Source organism: Ursus maritimus, unplaced genomic scaffold (genome assembly GCF_017311325.1).
Source record: "Ursus maritimus isolate PB19 unplaced genomic scaffold, ASM1731132v1 scaffold_12, whole genome shotgun sequence".
Classification (NCBI taxonomy): domain Eukaryota; kingdom Metazoa; phylum Chordata; class Mammalia; order Carnivora; family Ursidae; genus Ursus; species Ursus maritimus.
Window position 1 is genome coordinate 30,013,061 of NW_024423564.1, and position 12,427 is coordinate 30,025,487.

A 12,427-nucleotide genomic window follows, 5' to 3' on the forward strand; every position below is an offset into this window, starting at 1 on the left:
TCATAGGGAAAATACATTTACAATATTGTACTGTATTTATTTTAAAAATCTGCATGTAAGTGGACCTGCACAATTCAAACATATTGCTAAAGAGTCAATTGTGTATCATTTATTCAAGGTTTTTCTAATGCAATTAATATGATAATAGGAATCATTTAATAGCTAACTTAACTGTAAGTCCATACAGTACAAATAGTAAAATAGTCAATTAAGGGCGCCTGGGTGGCTCAGTCAGTTGAGTGTCCAACTCTTGATTTTTGGCTCAGGTCATGATCTCAGGGTCCTGGGATCCAGTCAGCTCCTCGGTCAGGGTGGAGTTCCTTGAGGATTCTCCCCTCCCCCTCTCCCTCTGTCACTCCCGTTTGCATGCTCTCTCAAATAAAAATCTTTAATGAAAAAAAATCAATTAAATTTTTGTGATGACTATCAATAAAACACTTAAGTCTCATGTACAATTCAAATATTTATATTAATCAGTCATATTCTTAGCATTACACATCAAATGCAGGGTCTCAGGAACACACTGCCTCATTAGAATTCCAAATTGAAGAATGTCATACTTACATAGAAATTTGGATTCTTTTACAGTTTTTAGCTCTAGGATAGAAAAGGCTTAGCCCATTCCTTTTGAGTTTAAAATTACAGGCGTATGTTCAGCCTCCTTTAGCTGGATTCGTCTGTTCCCTATAGGAAGTTTATAACTAGTAAAAGGAGTTTTATGCAGAATACAAATTGGGAGTATTACATGACGACCTCTTGAGGACACTGAGTTGTGCAAACAACATCACTTTATCTGACGTAGTAGCTTTAGATTGGTCTATGTGTTCACCCTAGGGTTGTCTAGAATTACAGATCAGGGACATCACTGTCATACCCCAGCTGCTGCAGAAAGCTACTGTAAGAAAAGGAGATTTATGAGTATTTTGGTTGTACTGAACCAAGGATACAGGAGCTATACAACTGGGAGCCTGGTGGCTCTAAATTGTAGGCATTATGCAAAAAGAAAATGCAGAGTTGGGTGTCAAGGGAGTCCTCCAGGAGCAATAGGACATCTTTGTAAAATCTCTAAAGAATGAATTTAACAGTTATTAAAGCCCACCACCCTGTTGTTGCAGGCACTGAACTTTATATTACAAGAAGAGATGCACGGGATTTTCAGAAAACATCTGTCATTTAACAGTGATAGTGACCTCAGCACCGACAAGCAATCCAAATCCCAGTTGAGGAGAGTTATTTACCTCTTTGTGGTGGCTGAGTGTGCAGCTCTAACATTAGCAGGTTATTTAATATCCTGGTCAGGTGAGCAGCTCTGACGCTGAAGGAAAGAGTTGTTTGGAATAACTGATTAATTAGTTCTGTTATATGAGACGCTCATGAATTATCTCCCTTTCATTGTTTTAAATTACCAGGTTGTGATTTTGTTAATGTTGACCAAAGGCCTGTGCAAACCTTACAGAGAAGAGTAAATGTAATCTTTAAAACACATCGTGAAAGATCAAGACTTACGCTGAAATGAATGTGAAAAAAAAAACCACACCTAGATTTCTGTATTAATTTTACCAAAGACTTACCAGGTCAGTACTCCCATTTCTCTTTTATTTCTACTTAAAAATAAACAAATAAATGTGCAGTGATATATTTAGGTAACAGTAAAAAAACTAAAATTTAAATGTTGAGAGCTAACTAAGCATTTCAGGGCAGTGCTACGTATTTAATTTTTGCAACAATCGTGCGAGTAAGGTAACATTACTTTCATTTTGTTGATAAGAAAACTGAGGCTTTTTTTCATTTAAATGTTTTTCCCAAGATGGACAGATGGACAGAACTAGAAAATGATACAGCAAGGGTAGGGGGTGGGCAACAGCAGGGAAGGAAGAGCTGTTGAATTCCAGGGCTAATAAGTCATGTTACACTATGCTGCCACAAGAAATGACATTTTTATTCGTGTCAGACACAGGAATATTAAAATCCATCACTTGAAAGGGAAAGCATTAATACTGTAAGTTGATCATGAGCTCCCCCTATGCTCCCTGCCCATATATCCAATTGCTTGATAGCACCATTTCAGTACCCCACAGGCAATGCCAACTTAACACGCCCCCAAACTGATTTATCCTCTTCCTCACCTACACCTGCTATTCCTATTTCACCTACCTCAAAGAACAGTGTCACCATCTACCCAGCTGCAACGAAAAATGGATTAGAAAGAAATACACAAAACTGTTAATGGTGCTATTATCTGGGCAATTGTACTCTAGGTATTTTTATTTTATTCTTTATATTTCTCTGTATTTTCCAGATTCTTTTTAAACATTTACATTATAAATATGACACATGATTATATCCTTAGTATTTAAAAAACAAAAGAGAAAAACAGAAATAAGCAGTTAAAAAAACACTTTCACAATGAAACTTCCCTCCTCACATGTAAACACTGTATCGTTTCCAACTTTTCTTCTATGTAAATATATTACTGTCATTTTTATACATTTCTATACAAATATATAGTTTGGAGTTTATACATATATATTTCTTCCAAGTAAAATTCTAATACATACATTATACCTCCTCTTTTCCTCTGAACAGTATGTCTTGGAGATTTTCCCACGTCAAAACATACAGATCTCTCTTATTGTCTCCAATGGCTATACAGTATTGGGAGTATTGTAATGACTTCACATTTTAATCATTCCCTTGTTGCTGAATATTTAGGTTCCCAGTTTCTCATTATTACAAATGCTCAAAGACTGTTCTTCTATAGTCTTGTTTAAGCATTTCTTAGACACACTTTTCCCTCACCCCGTTTTATCATCCGTCAGGCTGGACTGCTTCTAACAATTGATGGTATCTTACTGTTGCTATCAGCCAGGTGGTATTTGTTGTGTTAAAAACCTTCGACACCTTCTGGTAAAAGTAAAGAAGTACTAGCCTCAATACATTTTAGATGAGGTGAAGTAAGTTATCTTTGTACTCATGCACATTTCAGGCATTTGTGACCTCAAGCAAATAAATGGCTATTTATAGGTGGAATGGCTGGATCAAACAGTCTGTGCATTTTAAATTCTGCTAGTTACTTCCAAATTGCCCTCCAAATAAGGTGAAACAATTTATTCAGCCATCAACCTTGCGGAAGAGGGACTTTTTCACCAGAAGTGGCTATTATAAGTCTTTGAATGTTTATTAACATAATGGCTGATAAATGGAAGCTCTTTATTGACTTAATCTTTGGTCTCTTGTACATATTGCAAATATTCTTCCCTTTTACTACTCTTCTTTCAACCTTGCTTAAGAGAGTCTTTCACCCTACAGCCATTTCTTTTATGTACATTTGTCAGTATTTCTCCCTATGTCTGCCGGAGCTTATATCTTACTGAGAAAAAACCAAAACTATAAGTTTCTTACATTTTAATACTTGTGTAAGAGTTTTTAATACATTTTAATACTTGTGTAGGGTGTTTACCTTTATCGCTTTAATCCACTTGAAATTTATTTTTGTGCATAGTATGACATAGGTAGGTCTTTTCCCAGTGTGACTATTCTGTCTCTAAACCATTTTTAGGCTACTTTATATTTTATCCATGATTCAAAATTATACCTTCATCATATACTATATATTTATATAATATTGATTTTCTTTAATGTTTCACTTATCTGTTTATCTACTTACTTTTGATATATTGGTGTTTTACATTTCTAGTAAGAAGCAAACTGAATTTTCATTGTTTTTGTTTTTATTTGCATATGAACTTCTGAACCAGTTTAAATGGCATACACTGCTATGTATACCCATTTTCCCCTTTCCTAAAATAGAACCCCTGCTTTTTAGCTGGAAAGATGTCCTACCGAATAAACACAACTCCCCGCCTTCTTGGCAGGTGCATTCATGTGGCTGTTGTAAGCAATGGAAATAATGTACAAACACAGGTGCAATTTCTGGGACCTGTTCCTACTGTGAAGGTGTGTGACTTCTAACAACACTAATTCTAAGTAACAAAATCGTATTGGAAATGTAACTAATTTATAAATTCATTTGAGGATAATTAACATCTGGACAATATTCAGTTTTTACACAAACAGGAACATAGAATGTTTACTATTCATTCAGGCGTTTTATACCCTTTATTAAAATGTATAGTTTTCAGGGAGCTTGCGTGGCTCAATTAAGTATCTGCTCAGGTCATGATCTCCGGGTCCTGGGATCGAGCCTGTATAGGGCTTTCTGCTCAGCAGAGAGTCTGCTTCTCTCTCTCTCTCTCTGCCCCTCCCCACTGCTCGTTCGCTCTCTCAAATAAAATCTTTTTTAAAAAAATGTGTAGTTTTCCTCATATGGATCTTGTGCTTTTCCCATAAAGATTGCACCTAAATAATACAGTTTACATTTTTATTGCAAATAAGTTTTAAAGTCACATTTCTAATTGGCCATGCTAGTCTATAGAAAGCTACAGATTTTCTTATGTTGAATGATTAAACAAAAGTACTTTTTATTATTTCTAATCGTTTTTCTTTTTCTTTTTTTGAGAATGAGTGCACACAGGTGCGTGCACGCCCCCTGGGGGCAGGGGGGAGTGGCAGGCAGAGGCAGAGGGAGAGAATCTTAAGCAGGCTCCATGCCCAGTACAGAACCCCCCAAACCAGGGCTCCATCTCACGATCCTGAGATCACGACCTGAGTGGAAATGAAGAGTCAGATGCTTAACCCACTGAGCCACCCAGGTGCCCCATCTCTAATAGTTTTTCAATTAATTCTCTTGGTTGCACTATCTCCACATCACACTGCCTGGAATAAAGACTCTTCTCTCTCCTAATATACCTATTTCTTGTCGTTAAGTGATTGTAGAGACAACAGGCTTGTTCCTGTCTCAAATGTGGATGTTTGCTGAAGGTTTCCGGTAGATATCTCAGCCAAGTTAAACAGCTTTCTTTCTATTCCTAGCCTCACAAGATTTAAATCTGGATTGTGTTAAATTTTAGGAAATGTTTTTCCAGCATCTGTTGAGATTATGTGATTTTTTTTATCATTTCATCTGCCTTTTTTTAATTACAGTAATAGATTTCCTAATGTATTGAGTTACATTAATAGATTATGCTCTATGCTCTGGATAAACCCTACCTCGTCATGACACATACACTCCTGGATTTAATTTGCTAATGTTTTTTCAGTGATTACATCTGCTCCTGAGTGAGATGGGTCTATAGTTATCTTTCATTATGGAATAAGGGTTCTGCTAGCCTCAGAAACCAAACTGAAGAGGTATTTCAGATTTCTGTATAATCTGGAAGAGCTTAAATAAAATAGGAATTCTTCCTTAAATTTTCCTAAGTTGCTGTTTCATTTTAAACGTAAGCATTACACGGACCATGCTTACTTTTATATCTGATTAGATTTTATTAATTGATTGCTATCCACTTGTTAATTTCTAACTTATTGCACTGTGATAACAGGACACAACCTATATGTAATTTCTTTGTGGCTTGCTTCATGGTCATTTTTCATGGTATTTGAAAAGAAATACTCTAATTATTAAGCTTTTTAATTACTTGGTTCAAAAACCAGTGTCCTCATATTTGAACTCTTCAGCCAATAATTTCTGAAAGGGCTGTGTTCAAATACTAAGCTCTGATTGCAAATTTGCCAGTTTCTCCTCAAGTCTTTCATTATAATTTGATACCATGTTGTTGTGCATAGCTTTGTGACAGTTAATTTCTGGATCCTTCCATGTTCTTGATTTTCTAAAATGTTTTTATTGTGCCCTCTTTCTTAAAATGACAGTTTGACTCAAGATAGAATTCTAAGTTCAAAATAATTTTCCCACGCAACTTTAAAAATAACAGTATCTTCTAGCATCCCAATGTACAGATGACAGATAATATCTGAGACCAATGTGATTCTTTTCCCTTACAGGTAAATTGTTTCTCTTTAAGGAATTTTGAGATTGTTTTCATTATCCTGGGATTATAGAAATTTTATCAGGATATATTTTAAGTGCTTGTCTCTCTCTTCATTTTCCTCAATACTTCAGACTTTTAGTATGTGGTCAGTCTTTCATCAGAAAAAAATTTCTTCCTATTATTTACTTCTTTTCTTCACTTTTTCTGTTCTTAACTTCTGGACCTCCTATGCATACATACATATATTCATTGATTCAAAAATATTTACTGAGCATTTACAATGCACCCAGCATTGTGACAGATAAAGGACTTTCAATGCTAAATTCTCTATACGTATGGCTCCTAACCTCATGAAGTTTCATTTTAAATGGATGGTGTTTACCTGGATCTTCTGTCTCAACTTTTCTCATGATTTCCATCTTCTGACCTTTTCTTATAAGATTCTGGAAGTACCCATGAAGCTTAAAATTCTAGCTCAATAATAACTATTTCCAAAATACTTCTTTCTCACTACAGCTTGCATTTTTTAAAATTAGTGCAATAACCTCTAAAATTCTTTGGAGATTACAATGATATATAATGCTATATCTAAGCATTATATATAAAAATACTTAGTATAATTACCACTAATTATTATTACATAAAATACGAAATTTACTTTAGTATTTACTAAAATATTTTAAAGTTTAAAGGTTTGTTTTTTTTAACCTGCATTATATCCCCAGGATTATTTCTGCTTGTTAAGTACACTGTTTACCTTTCATGTTGCTCTCTTCCTTAAATGTCTGTTGCTTCTGCGTTGATTATTATGGGTAAATGAGAACTGAACCTAGGGGTCAGCAAACGTTTTCTGTAAAGGGCCAGTTAGTAAGTATTTTAGGTTTTGGAAGCCACATTAGGTATCGGTCACATATTCTTTATTTTTTTTTTGTTTGTTTGTTTTCTACAACCCTTTAAAAATGTAAAATCCATATGAAAACAGGCAGTGGGAGGCTTGCAGATGGTGGTCTGCAAAACTACTAGATCTGTTGGTGTTGCTACCTAGAGTTTATTTTCTCAATTTGATGAAATTCCCTGGCAGATTTTGATTACAAGAAACCTGGCATTTTAATTGTGTGAGGGAGGAGGAGGGTGCAATCAGTTGGAAAAATGGAAAATGGACAGCCACCAGGTTTTAGAAAACCACTGTTTTCTAATTATGAGGAATCAAAGCCCCTTGTGGTATCCACAAAACATCTAAGGCATTACCACACTTTGACAGCTGCTATATATATATATGCTCTGGGAGTCTACCACATCAGAAGTTTCACTCTAACTGGCAAACAGCAAGCTGTGTTATGGCTTTAGATTGGAGGAGTATCATGGACCATGATTCCTAACCAGGGACTAGCATAACTAGTCAGTCCTTCAATAACATGGCTTACCATACTACAGTCACCCACTCTGACAGCTGCCTCTAAAAATGGAGGTATGGGCACCTGGGTGGCTCAGTCAGTTAAACGTATAAGTCTTGATTTCAGCTCAGGTCATGATCTCCACTCAGGTCATGATCTCAGGGTTGTTAGGGCCAGCCCCGCATCAGGCTCCATGACCAAGTTCCCTCTCTCCCTCTCTCTATGCTCCTCCCTTCTCTGCTCTAAAATAAATAAACAAATAAATAAATAAGAATGGGGGTGCTTCCTTAACTTTCATCTCTATGTGGACTGTGGCTCTCTGTTTCACCAAGATCTGGTTCCTTATTTTGTATCTTCTAGAAATGCTTCACAGCAACCTTGGTATCTTTCCAGTGTGGTAATGAATTTATTTTTATTACTGTAATTTTTTATCATTGTATAGTTTCTGTAATTTTAATAGGACTTAGAAGATAATGACTGGAATCCAGTATGTCATTTGGATCTGGACCTCTCCCAAAATTCATAATCTCTATTTATCTAATAACTAAGCTGCTTTACAGTTGTTCCCTTCTACACTCTCCGTCACCAAGAAGGCCATCTTTTTTTTTTTCCAAAGATTTTATTTACTTATTTGAAAGAGACAGCCAGCGAGAGAGGGAACACAAGCAAGGGGAGTGGGAGAGGAAGAAGCAGGCTCCCAGCAGAGGAGCCTGACGTGGGCTCGATCCCAGAACGCCGGGATCACGCCCTGAGCCAAAGGCAGACGCTTAACAACTGCACCACCCAGGCGCCCCAAGAAGGCCATCTCTTATCACCAGCAATCCTGCCTCACCCCTACCTCAAACACAGTCTTTTAAAAAAATTTTAAACAAAAACTAGGAAAATCAGGAGAAGGGGAAGGGGGAATGCACGAAGAGACTAGCATGACCGCTTCTGAGGAGGCCCAATCTGGTGGCAGCACGGACTGAATTTACCACACCCAAGCGTCCACCCCCAGGCTTGAGTGCTCCCTGATTTTGCTGCATACCAAACAGAGAACCAGCCATCTGGGTAGGAACTATCAAATAAAGTCACACTGTTAATTTAAAATACGAACTGTAACAGTCACATGGACTAAAACACTTCTGCCTACATGACTACTCCATTTTCTGTCCATCAGAACTACCACGGATTCCAAACTGTAATCAAAAGTCTGTCATTAATGCCTCTGAAATGTATGCTCAAAAATGGTGAAAGTAGTAAATTTTATGATATGTGTATTTTACATATACATAAAGTTTGTATTCACAGTAAGGACAACTTGGTAGGCAAAGTAAATGTCAAATAATATAAGTCTGATAATAAGATAATCTAATACCAACTACTTCTAAATAACAACAATCTTGCCAATAAAAAGAGAATTCTCAAACACATGCTAACATGCATTACCAACATTTGCCTTTGTAGTTCTTTTTTTCTATATGTCCATGACTTTTGGGATACAAATTGCTGCAGAAATTTTGTCATTTTCACCTCATTCTTAGAAAGGATTAACAGTTTTTTAGATATGCTATATAATACTATACCATTATAAAATATAGTATTATATTATAAAATACAAGTATATTTTATAATATGCTATAGTATAGTAATATAAAATATAATATCTAGATTTTGTAACACAGATTATAGTTAAATCTTGGCAACTCTAGGAACCATTCTGCCTCCTGAAGCGTATCATAAATTCAAATGTTTACAGGCACAGGCAGTTAATATAAATATATTAAAGACTGAGATACAAGGCTGAAGAAGCAGGCAAGAACAGAGAACTTACAGAACCACATAGGCCATATTAAAAGAATCTGGAAGTTACACTGACATGTATAAAAAGCCGATAAAGGATTTCACTTCAAGTAGGGGAATGATATGAGAGAGCTTGTTATACGGGAAAACTGTTAGTTCTATTATTAGAACTTCAACTTGTAAGAATTACATAACCTAATGAGAGAAAAACAACAAAAACAAGAATAAGGTCCAATTTTCTGACTCCCAGAAATTTGTAACAGGTCATTCCAATGCTTTCGTAAAACATCATGAGAATTCCCCAAACCTGTGCCTGTTGACTAAAGGGCAGAAGCTCCTGCTTTGATACAGAAGTTGCAGACACTAGAAATTTGAGGCCACTCTAAGTGTTCTTGAAATGCAATCACTGACCACTACCAACAGAATCACTTAGGTATCTATTAAAATACATCATCTGCAAAGAATATGGTCTAGTAAATCTGGGGTACATGGGCCCCAAATCCTTACTTTTACAAAAATTTAAAACTACTGCCCTTATGTCTCCTTAGAAGAGCCTCATCTTAACATTTAAGGTGACCTAAAGGATAAAGAGTCCAAAAAAAGCTAACAGGTACAGATTACAGAAAGTGCAAAGGTCTGGACATAGGGAAGAGCTTCATTTAAAAACTAACAGAAGGCCACCATGGCCAGTGAGAAGAACAGCATGATATAAAGCAGGAATGCTAGTCCAGGCCTGATTACCATGAGTAAGTGCACAGATACAAAAAGAAATAGAAGGCTAGTATTATCTTAATTATATTTTTAGAAGATTATACTTCTGTATGGAAAACTGAATCTAGCAGGGCAAAACTAGAAACAAGATTAGTTAATAAACTACTTTAATAGTCTAGGAAAGAGATGATGGGGACTTGAACTGGGATTGGTAGCAGGAAACATGGAAGAGGGGACAGATAAATTTTGGAAGTAGAAAACACAGACTTTCTGATAGACTGGAGGTGGGAGGTAATAAAAAGGAAAGAATATAGGACGGTCCCTAGGTATCTGGCTTAAACAACTGTGTAAGTTTTAAATAAATTTCTTTGGTTATTATTAATTACATGTTTAGATTTTTAATAAACAATAGTTGGATAACAAGTTGAAAGGTTATTAAAGACATCATATAAATTCTTATCACAAAAGTACTGAAAATATAAACTCTAAGGATCACAAAAATTAATCTGCCTGCAAATTAAACTGCCTATCTACAAATTATCTAAACAGGATATACATAAATTTGAACTTCTGAAGTAAGTACAATAACAAAATACACTTTATTAATAATACCTTGCAAATAAGCTAGTCTGGATAAAGGTTTTTACATGTTTCCCACAAAAAATTACTATTTAGATGTTCTTTATCTCTTATTCTAAAACATTTATGGGGCACCTGGCTGGCTCAGTAAAGCATCAAACTCCTGATCTTGGGGTTTTGAGTGTGAGCCCCATGCTGGGTATAGAGATTACTTAAAATCTTTTTTAAAATTAAATAAATAAATAAAGTGTTTACTTATGTTATACAGACTCTTGTTACAGGATTCTTTCCAGAAGTTTCAAATTTCAAATTACTAGGGACATTCTTTAAAAAAAAAAAAAAAAAAACACTCTAATTAGTACCAAAAGAACCCACTAATTATAATCCAAAGGGATCTGTTCTCCTTTTACCTTACCCCTACACAAATATTTTTAAATAAAGGAGAAACTAAATAAATAAACAAGTGAGAAACTAGACCATTGATCAAGTCCTATTATTCTTAAAATTTTTAACTCCTGAGCACAAATGCTTTCTGAAGTCTATTTAAGCAAATACAGACTCAGCTAGGATCCAAATTTCTCCAGTCCTCAACTAACCTTCTCTTATTTGTCCCTGAACCCTGTAAGTGGATACAAAGGATTTAAAGCTTAAAGATAAGCAAATCTAGCCCACAACAATGAACCCATATTGCACCCCCCGAAATGTATTTGTAAAAGCTTTGTTGTATGCAAAAAGAAATTACCTGTGAAATTCTACAAATGCCTATACATTCAGGTACTTAATGCTTTAAAATTACTTAATATTCCCATATACTCATCCATTCAATGTGTCAAAATTTTGGGAAGCTAATTTATTTCACTGAGAGTCCCCCTCTCAAAAGAGGCCAGAGTAAAGATTCAAAGAAATAAGAGCACTACTTTTCAGTAACATAGATGGTCATTTGAAAATAGACCGTCAATCTCATCTTCTCTTTTTCAGTATGTAAGCCTACAAACTACAAAAAGCTTAAAAAAAAAAAAAGAAAAAAAGAAATATTCAAGAGAGAAATCCTTCTTTTTTAGAAAAGTGATAGTTTGCTTCTTGGTTCTTCAGCTAAAAACAGACATGACAAAAGAACTAACACAACTATAAAAAATTATTTGTATCCAAATGTATTTTCAAGAAGATTTCAAGATCTGACATAGGCACAAAGAAAAGGAAGGAACTGAAACAAGTATAAACAAGTCAGTTATAGACTGACCTCAACTTGAAATATGTTAAAAAATATTTTAGTAGTACTTTTAAAAATGATCGAATTTTTTCTTTAATTCAACTCTTGTCAATCATCTTGATATACTGTGAGCTAAACTACATTAAGACAAAAACCTTAAATACTCATTTAATTGATGAATTGTTTCATTTAAAATTGTTAATCCAGGGAAAGAGTTTTTGTAAAAATCGTTTTATTGCTACAAAGGGAAACATGGTCACAAAAAGCCTTTAAGCGTATCTTAACGCAAATTACTATTCAATGTCCAATGCCGTAAAAAAATACACAGAGCACAAAATACTTGCCCAATTTATCTCTTCTAGGGTAAGTATTCAAAACATTAATGCACACTTGAATATATACTCCCAACAGCAGCATTTAAGTTCAAATGATTAGAGTAGATATACTAACAATACATATCTGTTATCCTTAACACCAATAAAGTAATAAAAATTAAGCTTAAAAATTATACAAACAATTTATCTAATCTAAGTTTGGTAGCTATAAAAACTAAACTAAAATAGTCTTACCTTCATTTTATTAAACAAATGCCAAACATTTAGAAATTATATAAAACAAATTTGAATGTGTGGAATGCATGCAACATGGGTGTTAATTCTCATATTTTAAACTATTAAAATTCTTACCCTTTTCCATATTAGGAGAGAAATTTAAAGCTTCTTTTCAATCTAATACCTTATATTTAATTTTCTTCAGGTTGGTCAACAGGGAAGTCAACAGGCTCTTCCTTTGCTTCTTCTTCCTCTACTTCCTCTCCTTCCCCCACTGCCTCTCCTTCCCCCACTGCCTCTCCTTCCCCCACT

The 12,427-nt window shown here is 34.9% G+C and overlaps 1 long non-coding RNA gene across 1 annotated transcript; it reads right to left on the minus strand.

Annotated features, from left to right (window-relative positions):
- Window positions 1–94: 94 nt before the first annotated feature.
- LOC103662908 lies at window positions 95–12,420 on the minus strand. Its single transcript, XR_568583.2, has 2 exons — window positions 1,239–12,420; window positions 95–386 (listed from the first exon to the last, which is right to left on the minus strand). It is a non-coding gene; the product is annotated as an uncharacterized LOC103662908 (long non-coding RNA).
- Between the last annotated feature and the right edge of the window lie 7 nt (window positions 12,421–12,427).